At 35.0% G+C, this 14854-nt stretch overlaps 1 pseudogene; it reads right to left on the reverse strand.

Moving 5' to 3' along the window:
- Nucleotides 1–5626: 5626 nt before the first annotated feature.
- LOC109163510 lies at nt 5627–6098 on the reverse strand (annotated as a pseudogene).
- Between the last annotated feature and the right edge of the window lie 8756 nt (nt 6099–14854).

The following is a 14854-nucleotide window of genomic DNA, read 5'->3' on the forward strand; positions in this document are numbered from 1 at the left end:
CAATTTTCACTTTTCACGTAGAAGTTTGTTCTCACTTGAAATAAATAAATAAATAAATAAATAAATAAATAAATAAATATATATATATATATATATATATATATATATATATATATATATATATAGTAGGTTTTAGGTTAGAACCTTTTGTTTGGGTGTGAATTTATAAACTATTATCTATCGTTTAGATGAGAGATCAGACAACTTAGATGTTTGGAGTGGTGTAGTGGTGCATTCGATGCATTGGCCCAGTGATGTAGATTTACTGGGTCAAATACATTACAAACCACAAGATCAACGGTGGACAATGTTACACAAGTTCACATGTTAACAAGGTTCTCATTTGAATCTAAACATACATATACATACATATATATATATATATATATATATATATATATATATATATATATATATATATATATATATATATATATATATATATACACATAGACAACATCTTCCATGAGACTATAAGACTACATGAATGCACACAGTCTACTTTACGAATACAGACACACTAAACTATGTGCACTCATGTAAGTCATGTTGGGCTAAGTGCACACATTCTATACTATGTGCATTCAGGTAGTAGACTGTGTGCATTCACGTTGTGTCTCACAGTCTCACGGAAAGATGTTGTCTCATTTTATTGTATCGCAACTACTACAAGATTGCTCTTTACTGGATACGATTGCATTGCAAGGGTCCTCGATCCAGATATGTCTGGGAGTCGTTGGATGCAATCATGTAGTAGTTGCGATGCAATCCTTCAATAGTTCACTGGTTTGTAGGTTAAGGTTAGTTTGCACCTGATTATATATATGTGATGGTATGATCAAATGAGAACATAGTCCCGGTAAAAAGTGAGGGTTCATCTCAATAAGCCATCAAGATTAATCAATGGTTGAGATTTTACTTTTAAAAAAAAAACATTTGGTTAATTTTATAATTATTGTAAATTTTGAAGTTTACAATAATTAAAAAATTAACCACACCCTCTTTTTCTTATCTTCCAACAACTATCAATCGTTGATCTACCAAACTTGATGGATGAAATCAATTTTCACTATTTACTAGGAACCAATTTTTAGTTCCCATGTATACATGTGTGTATGTGTATTAGTGTGTGTGTTTGTACATTATATCAGCAATGGTTGTGAATTTTATTAAAAAAAAATTGATACGTTTTATAATTACTATAAACCTTTAAATTTCTAATATTTATAAAATTGAGACCGTCTCTTTTTCCCTTATTATTTAACAACATTTAATTGTTGATCAATCAAAATAAATGGATTATATTAATCCTTAGTCCTTACTCTTTACCCGTGAGGCTGTGAGCCTGTTTTTTCACTTAAATTCTCCAATATATAAAAGAAAAAATTGTGAGGCCAGGTCTAGGCTTCTACGGGCTAACATTTCTAGCTCTGTCATTTTAAATATGTTTGTTCAATTTCATTTGATTTAATTATAAAAAATGGATTAATTTATGAATAATATAATGAATATAAAACAATTGTAAAATCATATAATATGTGTGAACAACGAAGTTGTGTATTACTTTATCCAACATATATATTTGATTCAAACAGTAATATTTATTCACGTACATTATGTAAAATTGATATCAAATGTCACAAGTTTGACCATTAAAGTCAAATGCGAATTAAACGTGAATATACCTTTTCTTGATAAACAATTAATAAACTTAGTTGTAGTTGAATAGAATATAATATACCTTCATTACACGTGGAGATGACAGAAATCATGTGTTGTACTTTGGCTGGATGTAGGGGGGCGGAAGTAAATATTATATATATTTTTAAGGGAAAATGACAATTTTTCCCCCCTTGAGTTATATACCTATAGTATTTTTTCCCCCTAAATTATTGAAGTGGCTGTTTTTCCCCCTGAAATGTTAAATGGACATATTTACCCTTAAACTAAATATTTAATTTATTTTTTTTTCCAACAAATTATGACCATAGTTTAGTTCAAACTAAACAAACACTATAGCAACCAAACCGAAATATTCCAATTACAATTTAGAATCGAAATTTGATATTTAGAGTTTATTAAAATCGTGAACCGGAACGGACGGTTCATGTTCTGAACTGAAAAAATAAAATACATTTATTGTTGAATTTAGACTATTTTAAAATAAACAATAAAATTTTAAAATAAAGACGGTTCAAAATCGCGAATCAGATCCGGAACCGCCGGTTCACGGTTCAAGATTCAATTTTTTTGATACATAATTTTAATAAATTGACATTTAAATATTGGGTTCTAGATCTGAATTATAACCGTAAACTATTAATTCGATTGCTTTAGTATCCGGTTCAATTCAAACCGAACCGTGGTCATCCCTACGTATACGTAATAATTTGTTGGAGTAATAAAATAAATAAAATGTTTACTTTAAGGGTATAAATGTCAATTTAATATATCAGGGGAAAAGGCACCACTTTTAGAATAATTGAGGGGGCTAATGTGCTTACCTAAATAATTGAGGGGGAAAAAGTGCTATAAGTATATAACTCAGGGGTAAAAAGTGCCATTTTTCCTATTTTTAAATGTTACGGAGTATTTAGTTTTTATTTTATTTTTTATTTTATTTCTTTCTTTCTTTATTTATTTTTTGAGAATCGGAGTATTTAGTTTTAAAATTAAAGAGATGAATTTTATTAAATAGAAGGCATGAGTAAGAAGTTTTATATACTAAATATATATAATATAATCTACATCTACATACCATACATATACAAACATAATAAGAGCCAATAAAGTTAGACCCTGACGGGAACTAAAAAATTTTATTGTAATTGTTTGTTGAAATGAATGATTCATATTATTTTGATTTTAATATATTTTTTAATTACTTTTCCTACTTTACCCTCTATTTTATCATTTATTTTTCTTAAATACCCCTGCATTCTGTCAACGTAAACGTTAGTAACGGAATATTTCGTTAACTATTTATTATTTTTAACTTACTCATTGATTTTACAATACAATACAAACCTAATAAGTGCTCATAAAGTTAGCCCCTAACGGGAACTTAAAAATGTTGATTTACTTGTTTATTAAAATGAATGATTCATATTATTTTCATTTTAGTATTTTTTTTTCTACTTTACCCTCTATTATATCATTTATCTTAAATACCCCTACATTCCATTCCATCAGTGTAAACTTTAGTAGCGAAATATTCCGTTAACTATTTATTATTCTTAACTTACTCATTGATTTTCAAAAGGAAGGTCTTAGGTTCGAATCTCATCCTAATTAAAATTGACATAATTCTTAAACATATTATATTAATATGTTAGACTGTATTAGAAAAATATAATATAAAATTCTACATGAACTTTGATCAATTAATTAGAATCACGCATTGGCATTGATGAAACGGTACGGTACACCTAATTTACATTATATATTCAAGACAGTTGAGAAACTATCATTGTCTTTTGGGGGAAGGAGGATTTGGTTATGTTTTTGAAGGTGCACTGCTCCAAGGCACTAAAATGGCAGTGAAGTACACCAGCGAACTAGATTAAATCAAGAATTCTTTTTTTTTTTTTTTTTTTTTTTTTTTTTTTTTTTTTTTTTTTTTTTTTGCGTAAATGACAACAAGAGGAAGCATTGATCATGCCAATTAATAGGGTTTTGTGTTGGAAAAATTATGCTTTGGTACTATCCAGTTAGAGTGTTTCCCTCTAAAATTGTTATTGCACCAATTAATTTTATGAAAAATTATGCCACAAGTCATAGTTATGTATTCTTGAAATATTAACTTTTATGAAAAATTTGATAATCTTACATTGATATACGCAAGGATACTGAATGATACTTTGATAAATTCTGAAACACTAATTTTAAAATACATACAAATTGGGCATTGAAATATTCGCGCAATGTCCCTGTGGTAACTAGTATAATAAATATAAATATAAATATAATAAGAGTTTTTTCCCCAAATGGTCCCTCGACTAACACTAACACTAACACTTATTTTTTCATCACTAACACTTATTTTTTCAATTTTTTTTTAGATAAACGCTACAAGTTTAATTTCAAGTGATTTTTAGACCTTATATTTAAATATTTTAAAATACATTTGGTTTAAATAAAATAAAGCTAAGACCTTGTGGTCTAGTGGCACCAAGATTGCATCCCCATATGGGAGATCATGGATTCAAGCCTCAGTAGAGGCGGCATTGACTCTTTGTGCTCCAGTAGGTTGAGTCAGTAGCTTTCAAAAATAGAATAAATATAGTTTTTACTTTTAAGCCCAATATATGTACGGTTTTTACATTTGATATCCGAACCAAATTTATATTTGTATATAACTTAACTAAAAATATTGAACCAATAACCTATTAAATTAACTAAAAATTTATTTTAGATAATATTAATATTTTTTGAGCTAATATGTAAAATATTTTTGAGCTAATATATAAAATATTTTTTGATATATTCATTTGAATGACATGTATATAAGTATATAATTTTTACTTTGAATTCTAATATAGTAATATATGTGAAATTTTAATATCCGATATTCGGACGAAACTTGTATTACGATATAACATAACTAAAAATAACCAAACCAATAATCAATTGAATTCAATCAAAATATAAAACTTGTTATGGAGTTCATTTTATAAAGAGGTAATAACTGATTTGGTCCTCCGACTATCGCGAAACTACCGATTTAATCATCTACTATATTCCTTACCAAATTAAATCCTCAACTTTTCAATTTTTACTCAATTTCGTCCTCCGTCCAATTGACCTTGCCTAATTCTAATTTCCAGCTGCTAGCACTATTAAGTAAAGGGAAAGAGTAAACCTTCCCCAAGGACACTTATGTAAATACACACACTGTCGCGTCATTCCCATTTCAGACAATAAAATGAATAAACGAACCAAAGAAATCCACAAATCGCTAACACTAATTACGCAAATATTTTAAGAAAAACCTCGCTCGATTTGTGGTGTATGTTCGATCATTGACAATGAGAACGCAGGTGGGTGGGAGTCGCGCATACGCTTCAACAATTAAGTGTCCATTACAATTTAATTCTTTGTTATGCTAGGGTTTGTATTGTATAATACTTGTGGGTGCGCAGAAACACTCTACTCACCCACAAGTATTATACAACACAAACCCTAGAAAATCTCTCTCACTTTTTAAATGGAAGATTACTTTTATATTATATTATAAATATAATAATAAAATAATAATAAAAGAAATAAAAAAAAGTGTAAGTTGCGGCAGTTTGTGCTACCATTTTGACAAGTGTAAATACCCAAAATGGTCCCTCGACTATAGCTAAATTCACAAATTGGTCATCGACTTTTAATTTTAACTAATTAAGTCTTTAATTTTGCAATTTTAACACGATTTGGTCCTCCGTCTATTTGACCGTTTGTTGATTGTGAGTTTTGAGGATATATATGTAATTTCATGGTCTATCGTCAATTTTTTAAGGTTTCGATTGCATTTCCAGACCGCACTGTTACATTTGAATCCATTGCTGAAAGCAATCTGCCAAATCTTGTCGCCTTTCTTCATCCTCCCTTTGGATTCAATGTAGTTGAGTTCGTACCAGAGTGAAGAAGACGACGTGTTTCCGAACCGGTACAACGTCATCCTAGAGGCCTCCACGTGCTCCGACGAGAGTTGCAGGTTTGCTGGAGATCATCGATGACGGCGCGGCCGCCGACGTTGATGCAGAAGTGTTCGAAGGCCTGTTTGAAGTCGGGAATGTAAGGTTTCCATTTGGGATTGAAGATTTTCCAGACGATTAGGGTGAAGAGGAAGAGGAGCTGCTCCGACGGCGGGTGAACGAGCGGGGCGATTGTGGTTATGTTGGATTTGAGGGCTCCGCTGGCGATCACCATAGGTCTTTTGGGAGGTTGATTCCGACTTTTCCTTGCAGATTTTCCTGCTCGTAAACGCAGAGATAGGCTTTATCGTCGACGCCCTTGTGCATGCAGACAATGTGCATGAGCCGATACTTGGCTCGACCCGAATCGAGCTTCTCGTTGGACACGAGAATCGTGGCGTCGCCCAGTCGACTCATACACGGTTGTTTGTGGCGTTAGACCTGATGAAGATTGCAAATTGGGTTGTAGCGCCGACAATGATGAATTATGCGAAGGTGTTTGGGAGGTGGATTGTGTCGTGGCAGTAGGTGAAGGCTAGGCGGTAGAGTGTGTCATGGCAGTAGATGAGGGCAGCTGGGCAGTGGCTTGTGGCTGGGCGATAGACTGTGTCACGGCAGTGGATAAGGGCGGGCGGCGATGAAATTACATATATATCCTCAGAGATCACGGTCAACAAACAGTGAAATAGACGGAGGACCAAATCGTATTAAAATTGCAAAGTTAAGAACTTAATTGGTTAAAATTGAAAGTCGATGACCAATTTGTGAATTTAGCTATAGTCGAGGGACCATTTTGAGTATTTACTCTTTTAACAACAAAAGCTAGCTAAACTGGGAAGCAAATTTGCTAGCCACAACATCAACACAATTCAATAAACAATAATTTTTTATTGTGATACATCATCTTGCAAATGGTCAATTTACTGGGATAATCACAGTATTCTTTGACATACTAAAATAAGAGGCGCCGAAATTTTATTCCGGTATATGTTTTAATATAACTACATTCATTCAATTCAAAGAAAGGTACCACAACATTTAATGCAATCAATTAATTTGGACCTCTTTGGACCAATGTCAGTTACTGGTCGCTATTGCTATACACTTCTTCTTCCATGGAGGACCACTAGTCATATCATCAGTACGTTCCGTCATTATTAATGAAGCCAGTGGCCTCACGCTCCGGTGGCGATGGCGGTTTTCCAGCATTCTGCGTCTGGTCAATATTTACTTCCGACATCACACTGCTTTCTGGCGCATCAATATCACAGCCACAAACTCCACACAGTTCCGTTCTGCTTTCCGTCCATCATGGCGGAGCCGATCTGTTAATAGATTCTTTGTTTGTTTGTTTGTTTTTTTTTCCTTACTTTCAAATATCATTTCATTTTCATTCAAAATATCAATGAGATCTGTAAATTATAGGAGTACTATTTTGTTGAATTTAATTAATTAATGAGTTAATACTCAAAATCGTTCTCGACTATAGTGGTTTTTCTCAATTTCGTCCTAAACAACTTTGGTGACCTAATATCGTCTCAGACTTTTGTGTTTCGCGCAATTTAGTCCCAGAGTTTTGTGTTTTTGCTCAATTTAGTCCTTCATTTGTTATTCTGTCCATTTGGTGTTAAATAAATACACAATTAAGTAATTTTAATATTAGCATCTCTTTACTCATAGACATGTGAACTGCGAAATTCATTTTTTTTTTTACGAATTACTCCCAGAATTACTCATAAAACTGCGAATATAAAATTTGATTTGCAGACCCGAGAGTAATTCTGGGTGTAATTCATACAAGAAAGAGGAATTTCGCACTTCACAAGTTGAAAATAAAGAGAGATCAATATTGACATTACTGAATTGTCCCTTTATTTAACACCAATTTGACGGAATAACAAATGGAGGACTAAATTGAGCGAAACACAAAAGTCTGGGACGATATTAGGTCACCAAAGTCGTTTAGGACGAAATTGAGAAAAATCACTATAGTCAAGGACGATTTTGAGTATTAACTCATTAATTAATTAATTTAAGATTCAATTCCGTCTTTAATTTGCATTGAAAGGACAAAAATTAAAGGTAATACCAATGTGGTCAATTGTTAATTACATTGGTGTGAAAATGATTTAAAAGTTTATATGACAATATTATATTGTCTTTTAAATAATATATATAAATATATAGGATTCCGTTCAGGTGCGAATTGTGCTTGAGTGCTTTACAGGTGAAAGGTGAAATGTGAACTGTGAACTGAAGAAATGCACTACCAATTATTACACGAATGCACCACAACTACTCTAACCCCGCAATTACTACACGAATGCACTTAGGGATAGCAATGAGACGGGGTGGGTGCGGGGGATATATCCCCCGCCCCTACACCTGCATTCCCAATCCACTCTTCGCACCCGCACACTCGCGGGTAATGAAATTCTTATCCTTTATTCGCTCCCGCAGAGATTTTGTGGGTGCGGGTAATACCTAACCCGTAACTCTAATTATTAATATTACACTTAAATTTAATAAAAATTTTATATTACAATTCTAATTATCACATAGTTTTTTTTTTTTTTTTTTTAAATAAGTTTGAACGTAACTCTATAATAAGAGCCAATGAAGTTAATCCTTAATTGGAACGAAAATTGTGGTGGTAGTATAAATTGTATTACGTGTTTACTCATTATGTTATTTGTGTCGTTCCTATTCAATTTTCATTAACAAAAAACTAATAAATTTAATTCATTATGCATTTTTAATTATAAAATATACATAAACTTATATAATAAATGAATACTAATAACAATATAAATAAGTGCGGGTGCGAGGCGGGGATACCTCCCCCGCAACCGCCCCCATACCCATGCGGGTTTACAAAATTTCCCCGCACCAATTGCCCATATTGTGCGGGTATTTTAAAATCCGTAGGGGCGGAAATGCGGGTAGAATTGCCATCCCTAAATGCACCACAACTACCACATGAATGCGCCGCAATCACTACATGAATGCACAATAGCTACTAAATGAATGCACCACAACTACTACACGAATGTACCACACAAATCCACACGTGTTCTCCTGCATGCATAGTAGTAGTAGATGTGCATTCGTTAGTTGCAGTGTACTCCTTTAGAAATTCGCAGGCTCGCATGGCAAGGCTGGTTCGCACATGAAAGCAAATATGCACACACACACACACACACACACACACACACACACACACACACACACACACACACACACACACACACACACACACATATATATATATATATATATATATATATATATATATATATATATATATATATATAGGGTTGGATCTTGTGAGATCATCCTGGTAGATGAAATCATGAGATCTCATCTCAATCATCCAATTAATTTTAATTAATGGTAAGGATTGAATTTAAACACCCATTTATATTAGGATATATTTAATACATAGGGGTGACATATTAATTTCAATTTCTTCTTCGAATTGGATTATAATTGAAATACAATATTATCCTTATTTAGAGGGATTCTATCAATGGTAGGAAACAAAACTAAAAAAAAAAAAAAATTAAACGCATGAATAATATCGTTAGTAAAAGTGTGTGTTTACCCCCTAATTATGTACGTTTTTTAGTATGCATATGACCTATTCTAAACGTGTGCAAACACGCTAATTGATGTGTGCATTTTACTGAGCTTGCAATTGACAACTAGACAAGACTGAAAAAGGCTTGATTCAAGCCCGAGCTCGTGTGCGCCGGCACCTGCGGGCACGAATGTCGTTCGGAAACTGGCTGGCCTTGCGGGCATAAGTTATGCCAACTTTCGGTAACTAGACAAGACTGAAAAAGGCTTGATTCAAGCCCGAGCTCGTGTGCGCCGGCACTTGCGGGCACAAATGTCGTTCGGAAACTGGCTGGCCTTGCGGGCATAAGTTATGCCAACTTTCGGTATCCGTTTTTCCAACGCACTAGCCACTTGGGTTCGGCCAAGACCGAGAAGTAGAAGTTTCGGCCCCGAGACTTGGCTTGTAGTTTCGGCCTCGACCAGGCCGAAACTGAAGCAGTATGGTTTCGGCCTAGGGCCGAAACTTAGCCAGTCTGGGGTGGCTGAATACCAACAGACAAATGTGGGATTAAATTCTTCAGTTACAGATTTAATTTTTTAATTAACTCCAATTTCAATTCTGAATTTAAATCCTGGGTAATGGCATGTTGTTTCAGATGTTACAAAGCCAAGTTTAAATGGCCTTGTTTAATGCTATTAAGGACCTACATCCCTATATAAGAAGGGGTAGAGTGCAGCAGATTTTCCAAGCACATAGTGACAAGAACACACAACACAGAAAGTGGTTTCTCGCCTCAAAACTCTGCTTCTACTCCTTTCTTTTCCTAAACTGTGTTCATAGCTTTGCTCTAGTTCGCCGGGTTCGCTCGTTTGGGTGTTCAAACGTAGAACCGTACCGCGTTTTATCGTGGGAAACCTAGGCCACGACGCTCCTAGCACTTGTGGGAGGTGGCAAATAAGGTTTTAAGGAAAGAGTGGTCTCTTGACTCACGCTAAAAACCCTTACCTAAACACGAGCCATCTTTTCCTTCTTTCGGTTTTGGATTATGGTTCTAAGCAAAATCCGTTCTCCATATTTGTTTTTCCGTTGGATTGGACTCATAATCTGAGGATTATTTGTTCCAATTTTTGGTTGATATATATTGGTATATCTTTTTCGTAGATATACATACATACATACATATATATATATATATATATATATATATATATATATATATATATATATATATATATATATATATATATATATATATAACCGTTGGATCCGTTTTATATATATTTGTGTGTATATATATATTTTGGATAAATATCAAATAATATTTTATATACTTGCGTGTGTATATATAAATATTATTTTACGATATTAAATTGATTTTGGTTCATTATCACCAACAATCTTAAAACCTTATTATTTTGATAATGAACAAGTCGATGGATTCCAAGAGTATTGGATCTGTGAATGTTGCTCGTGGTGCACATTCAAGTGGTTGGAACGGCAATGATGTTGCACATTCCGTGATGCCAGTTGATGGCAGCAACGTTGGAAATGATATTTCCATAGGAGTTGCAAAAACACACGATGGTGCTCCGGAGAACGTTGGTTCACGAACCGGTAGACCTGTGGCTCGTGGCACACAATTGGTACCTATTGTGTTGCCTAGTGGATCGGCTAAAAACCACGAAGGATCCTATGATGCTGTGATCACTACATGGTCTGAGGACTATTGTAGTGTGACCAATGACTTCAACTGTAATCAAAGGAAACTTAAGCGGAAGCTTAGCTTTCAAGAAGATTATGAGAAGAAGGAGAAATGCCACTACAAAGTGAACCGTCATCCTGGTGAAAAGGTTGAGGACAATTTCGCTATGTTCAAAACATGTGGATGGTTGGACGAGTGAGGTCACAATCGAGGTACCCCCGATGTGCGCTATGGACCACCCTTCGTGGAGTGGACGGTTGGAAAATGGAACAAGGCACACGGGTTGAAGGACTACTACGAGATAGGAATAAGGAAATGTGTTTCCAATGTAATTTTCCTATTTATTTATTTTTGAATAAATGTTGTAGTATCCTTGTGATACATTTTATTGTTGAATAAAATGAATTGTTCCATTTGTGTGTATTGAACTTTGTATATTTTAAAATATTCTTGTGTGATATTTTTAATATATAAAAGATTCAACATGGGTGCGTAGTGCATCGCGTAGCATTATGTGGAAAATGCTAAAAGGGCTTAACGCCCGGAACAAAATGTAACAAGCGTGTTACATGTTGAAATCCCGTAGAGAACTTCGGTTCTGGTTCATGTAGAACCATAAGGATTTCAATGATCAATTTGTCAAAAATTGGGATAGCTATATAATCGTGAGCGTCACAGCTCAATTGTTGAATATTTTAATTAATATTCTGAGAACGATTATATAAGCTTGGTTCAACTAGTTTTGGAAATTTGGTTGTTTCGTTCTCGTTAATTCTGTTATAATTAACTTGATCAAAAATTCTAAATTATACTAGTATATTTAATTTGAGACAAATTGTATTTTGGTGAATATTGCTTTTGTAGCACTAATGGAAAGTGAAATTTGGTACTTTGAAGTGCAAATAAAAACACTGTAACAGTGCTATTAAGCACTAGGTAGAGTGCTTAATTAGGCACTTTCGGCCACTTGGTGGCTGCACCTTTAGGTGTTGAAAACTTAAGCATTTGGTGCTTTGGTAATAGCAATAAATGTGCTAGATTATGATTGGTCTTAATGCTAATCTACTTAGCTTAAACCTTTCGTATGTGGCTAATTAAATTTAGCGTTGTAAAAAGTGCTATGTGATTAGCACGAAAGGAGGTTTGGTTAATTATGTAATTAACTAATAATCCTAGTGCTAAGTAGCACTGGAATTATAAATTAAGCAACCGAATGTTGCTGTGAGTTTATAATTTAAAGCAATAGAGATTGCTTTGGAATCGGTGCGTTAGTTTAGAAGCAATGATTCGTGCTTGTTATAGCATGTTTCGTGCTTCATTACTAAGCACTGATTCGTGCTTCAATTTTGGAAGCACTAGTTCGGGTGGCCATTCGGTCAAATCCCGAATGGATTTGTAAAGGCTAATCTGTTAGCTTCTACGAGATGTGCTAACGTGTAGCACATGTTTATTCTTTATAAGAATAAAAGAGAAAAATCATATTAATCGTGGATTAATACGGTTACGAACGATCGATGTAGTGAATATGAAACACCTATTGGTGATTTCTGCGAAAGCGTTGGTATCGTACTCGAGCGTACGACACGGTATTCACCTCAATCAAACGTTGTTGCCGAACGAACATAAATATCAAGACGTTGATAAGTTCGGGTTTACCTCAAAGTATGTGGGGTGAGGCAATACTTTGGACAAGTAAGTACCTTTTAAATAAGGTTACCCGCATGAAATTCTTACGAATTATGGGTACGTAGGAGGTTTTCCTACTAGTGCCTGAAATGTGGGGGTGTCTTGCCAAAGGTGTGTATTGGTTCTTAGTACACGAGTCCAAGAGTTTGGATGTACATAAGAACACGAAAGATTGATTCAAGAAATTCATCGTTCATGGAAGATGTTTTTGTGAAGGATCAATAAAGGACCTAGCACGTTGAAAGGAATTTTCGGCGTAGTTATGGTTGAAGGGTGTGAAAGAGAACCCGAGCTCAAAGCTAGACGTAGCAAGAGAGCTAGGATTGAAAAATCCTTTGGTCCATATTTTCTGACGTACATGCTAGAATGTGACGCACATATTCTAACTTGTTTACTAGAAAATAAATTTAATTTTCTGACATGGTTGTTAGAAAATGAGTCTCGAATGTATGTAGAAGTGGTGACTTCTACAGATGGACCAACCCGAGAGAGGCTACTGAGAGTGAAGTAGATTCTATCTTAGAGAATCATACTTGGAACTGGTCGTTCTTCCTCCGGGTTGTAAAACCTTTGGATCCTAAGTGGATCACTAGTCAGAAGATAAAACCGGTTGGTTATATTGAAGTAAAATGGCCTGGCTTGCAATTGTAGATTATATGCAACACGAGTGCCACGGTTACTTCGATATGTATTCTCTGGTGATGAGAATGAAATCCATTAGGATGACACTTGCCATAGCCGTTTAGCGAGACTTGGAAGTTCATCAAAATGGATGTATCCCTTTCTTAGTAGACATGGAACGACCCGAGGGTCTGTGGTTCCACGATGTGAAAAGAAAGCGTGTAATTGGTGAGATCATTGTATTGTTCGAAACAATTGCCTTTGAGATTTGGCATGTAAGGTTTTGATCATGAAGTGATGACCAACGATTTTAGTATAAACGGAAGTGAAAGTGTGTCTACGTATTGCGTACGATAGACGATGATATCACTGTTTGTTTATACACGATAAACTCATTGTGGGTAGTAACGATCAAATGATCAATTCTACCAGAAACATGTTAAATTCGAAGATTTGACACGAGAGGTGTGAGTTTGGCAGATTTAATCTTCGAGATAAAAATCGTGAGAAGACCGTATGGTCTCGTGTTAGGCCAATCTCAGTGAGTTGATTGAATCCTTGCGAGGATGATAATCAAGTAGCTTGGACACCGTTAGATACTAACGTATAACTAGCTGATAATCACGGAGATTGTATTGCTCACGGAGAATACATTCAGATTATTGGTAGTTTAATTGTATCAAATGGGTTGTACTAGGCCAGATATTGCCTTTGCGGTTAATGAACTTGGTAGACATCCGAGTAACCCTAGTGATGCGCACTAAAAGGCAATAGTGAGAGTTATGAGATACTTGAGGTATGCTCGTGACTTTGGACTGCACCACGTGTAGATATCTAGCTGTACTTGGAAAGTATAGCACGTTAACGAGATATCAAAGGATGTTAAATCCATCAAAGGCTACGTCTTTGCGTAGGCCAGTGCAGTCGGTTGGATGGAAATTCTCAAAACGATTTGTGATAGCTAAGATCCGACGGGATCTAAGCTGAGAGCCTTACACTTGTGTCGCGAACGAGTAGGCCGAATGGCTATGCCATTTTTTTGGGAATGTTCCTTGAAGTAAACTCGTACCTCCAATTTGTGTGCGTTGCTATAGTCAAGCCAAAATTGGTTAAGTACAGAGTTAGATGTGGAATGGTAAGGCTAGACTTATAAGTCGTAGACATAATACCATTAAACAATTTCTCACAACGAGGGTTATCTCTATTGACTACGTGATGTCAAAAGATAACGTAGCGGCCGCTAACTCGCTAACCCGAGGGTAAGCAAATGGTTGTGGAGAAATTGGAACGAGAAATGGGTCTAAAGCCCTTGGACTAAAAGTTCTATAGTGGATACCCAACCTAGCTAGCACCTAGGTTCAATGGGACAACTAAATTATGGAACGGAGCGTGTCACTGTGGGGGTCTCGGACTCCCTACCACTTCTCGTTAGAAACAGTGACTCCCGCACGAGGCTAGCATGTTGATGCTTTAATGATTCTTGAGTATGCGGGATACTCGAGAAAGAATCACCTATGTAAGAGAGAAGTGAGGGTCGCTTCAAAGGAGAATTGTTGGGCACAATTCTTTAGAAACTCTCGACAGAACCAGGAACGGTGACCC

The sequence above is a fragment of the Ipomoea nil genome, unplaced genomic scaffold (genome assembly GCF_001879475.1).
Source record: "Ipomoea nil cultivar Tokyo-kokei standard unplaced genomic scaffold, Asagao_1.1 scaffold3030, whole genome shotgun sequence".
Lineage (NCBI taxonomy): Eukaryota > Viridiplantae > Streptophyta > Magnoliopsida > Solanales > Convolvulaceae > Ipomoea > Ipomoea nil.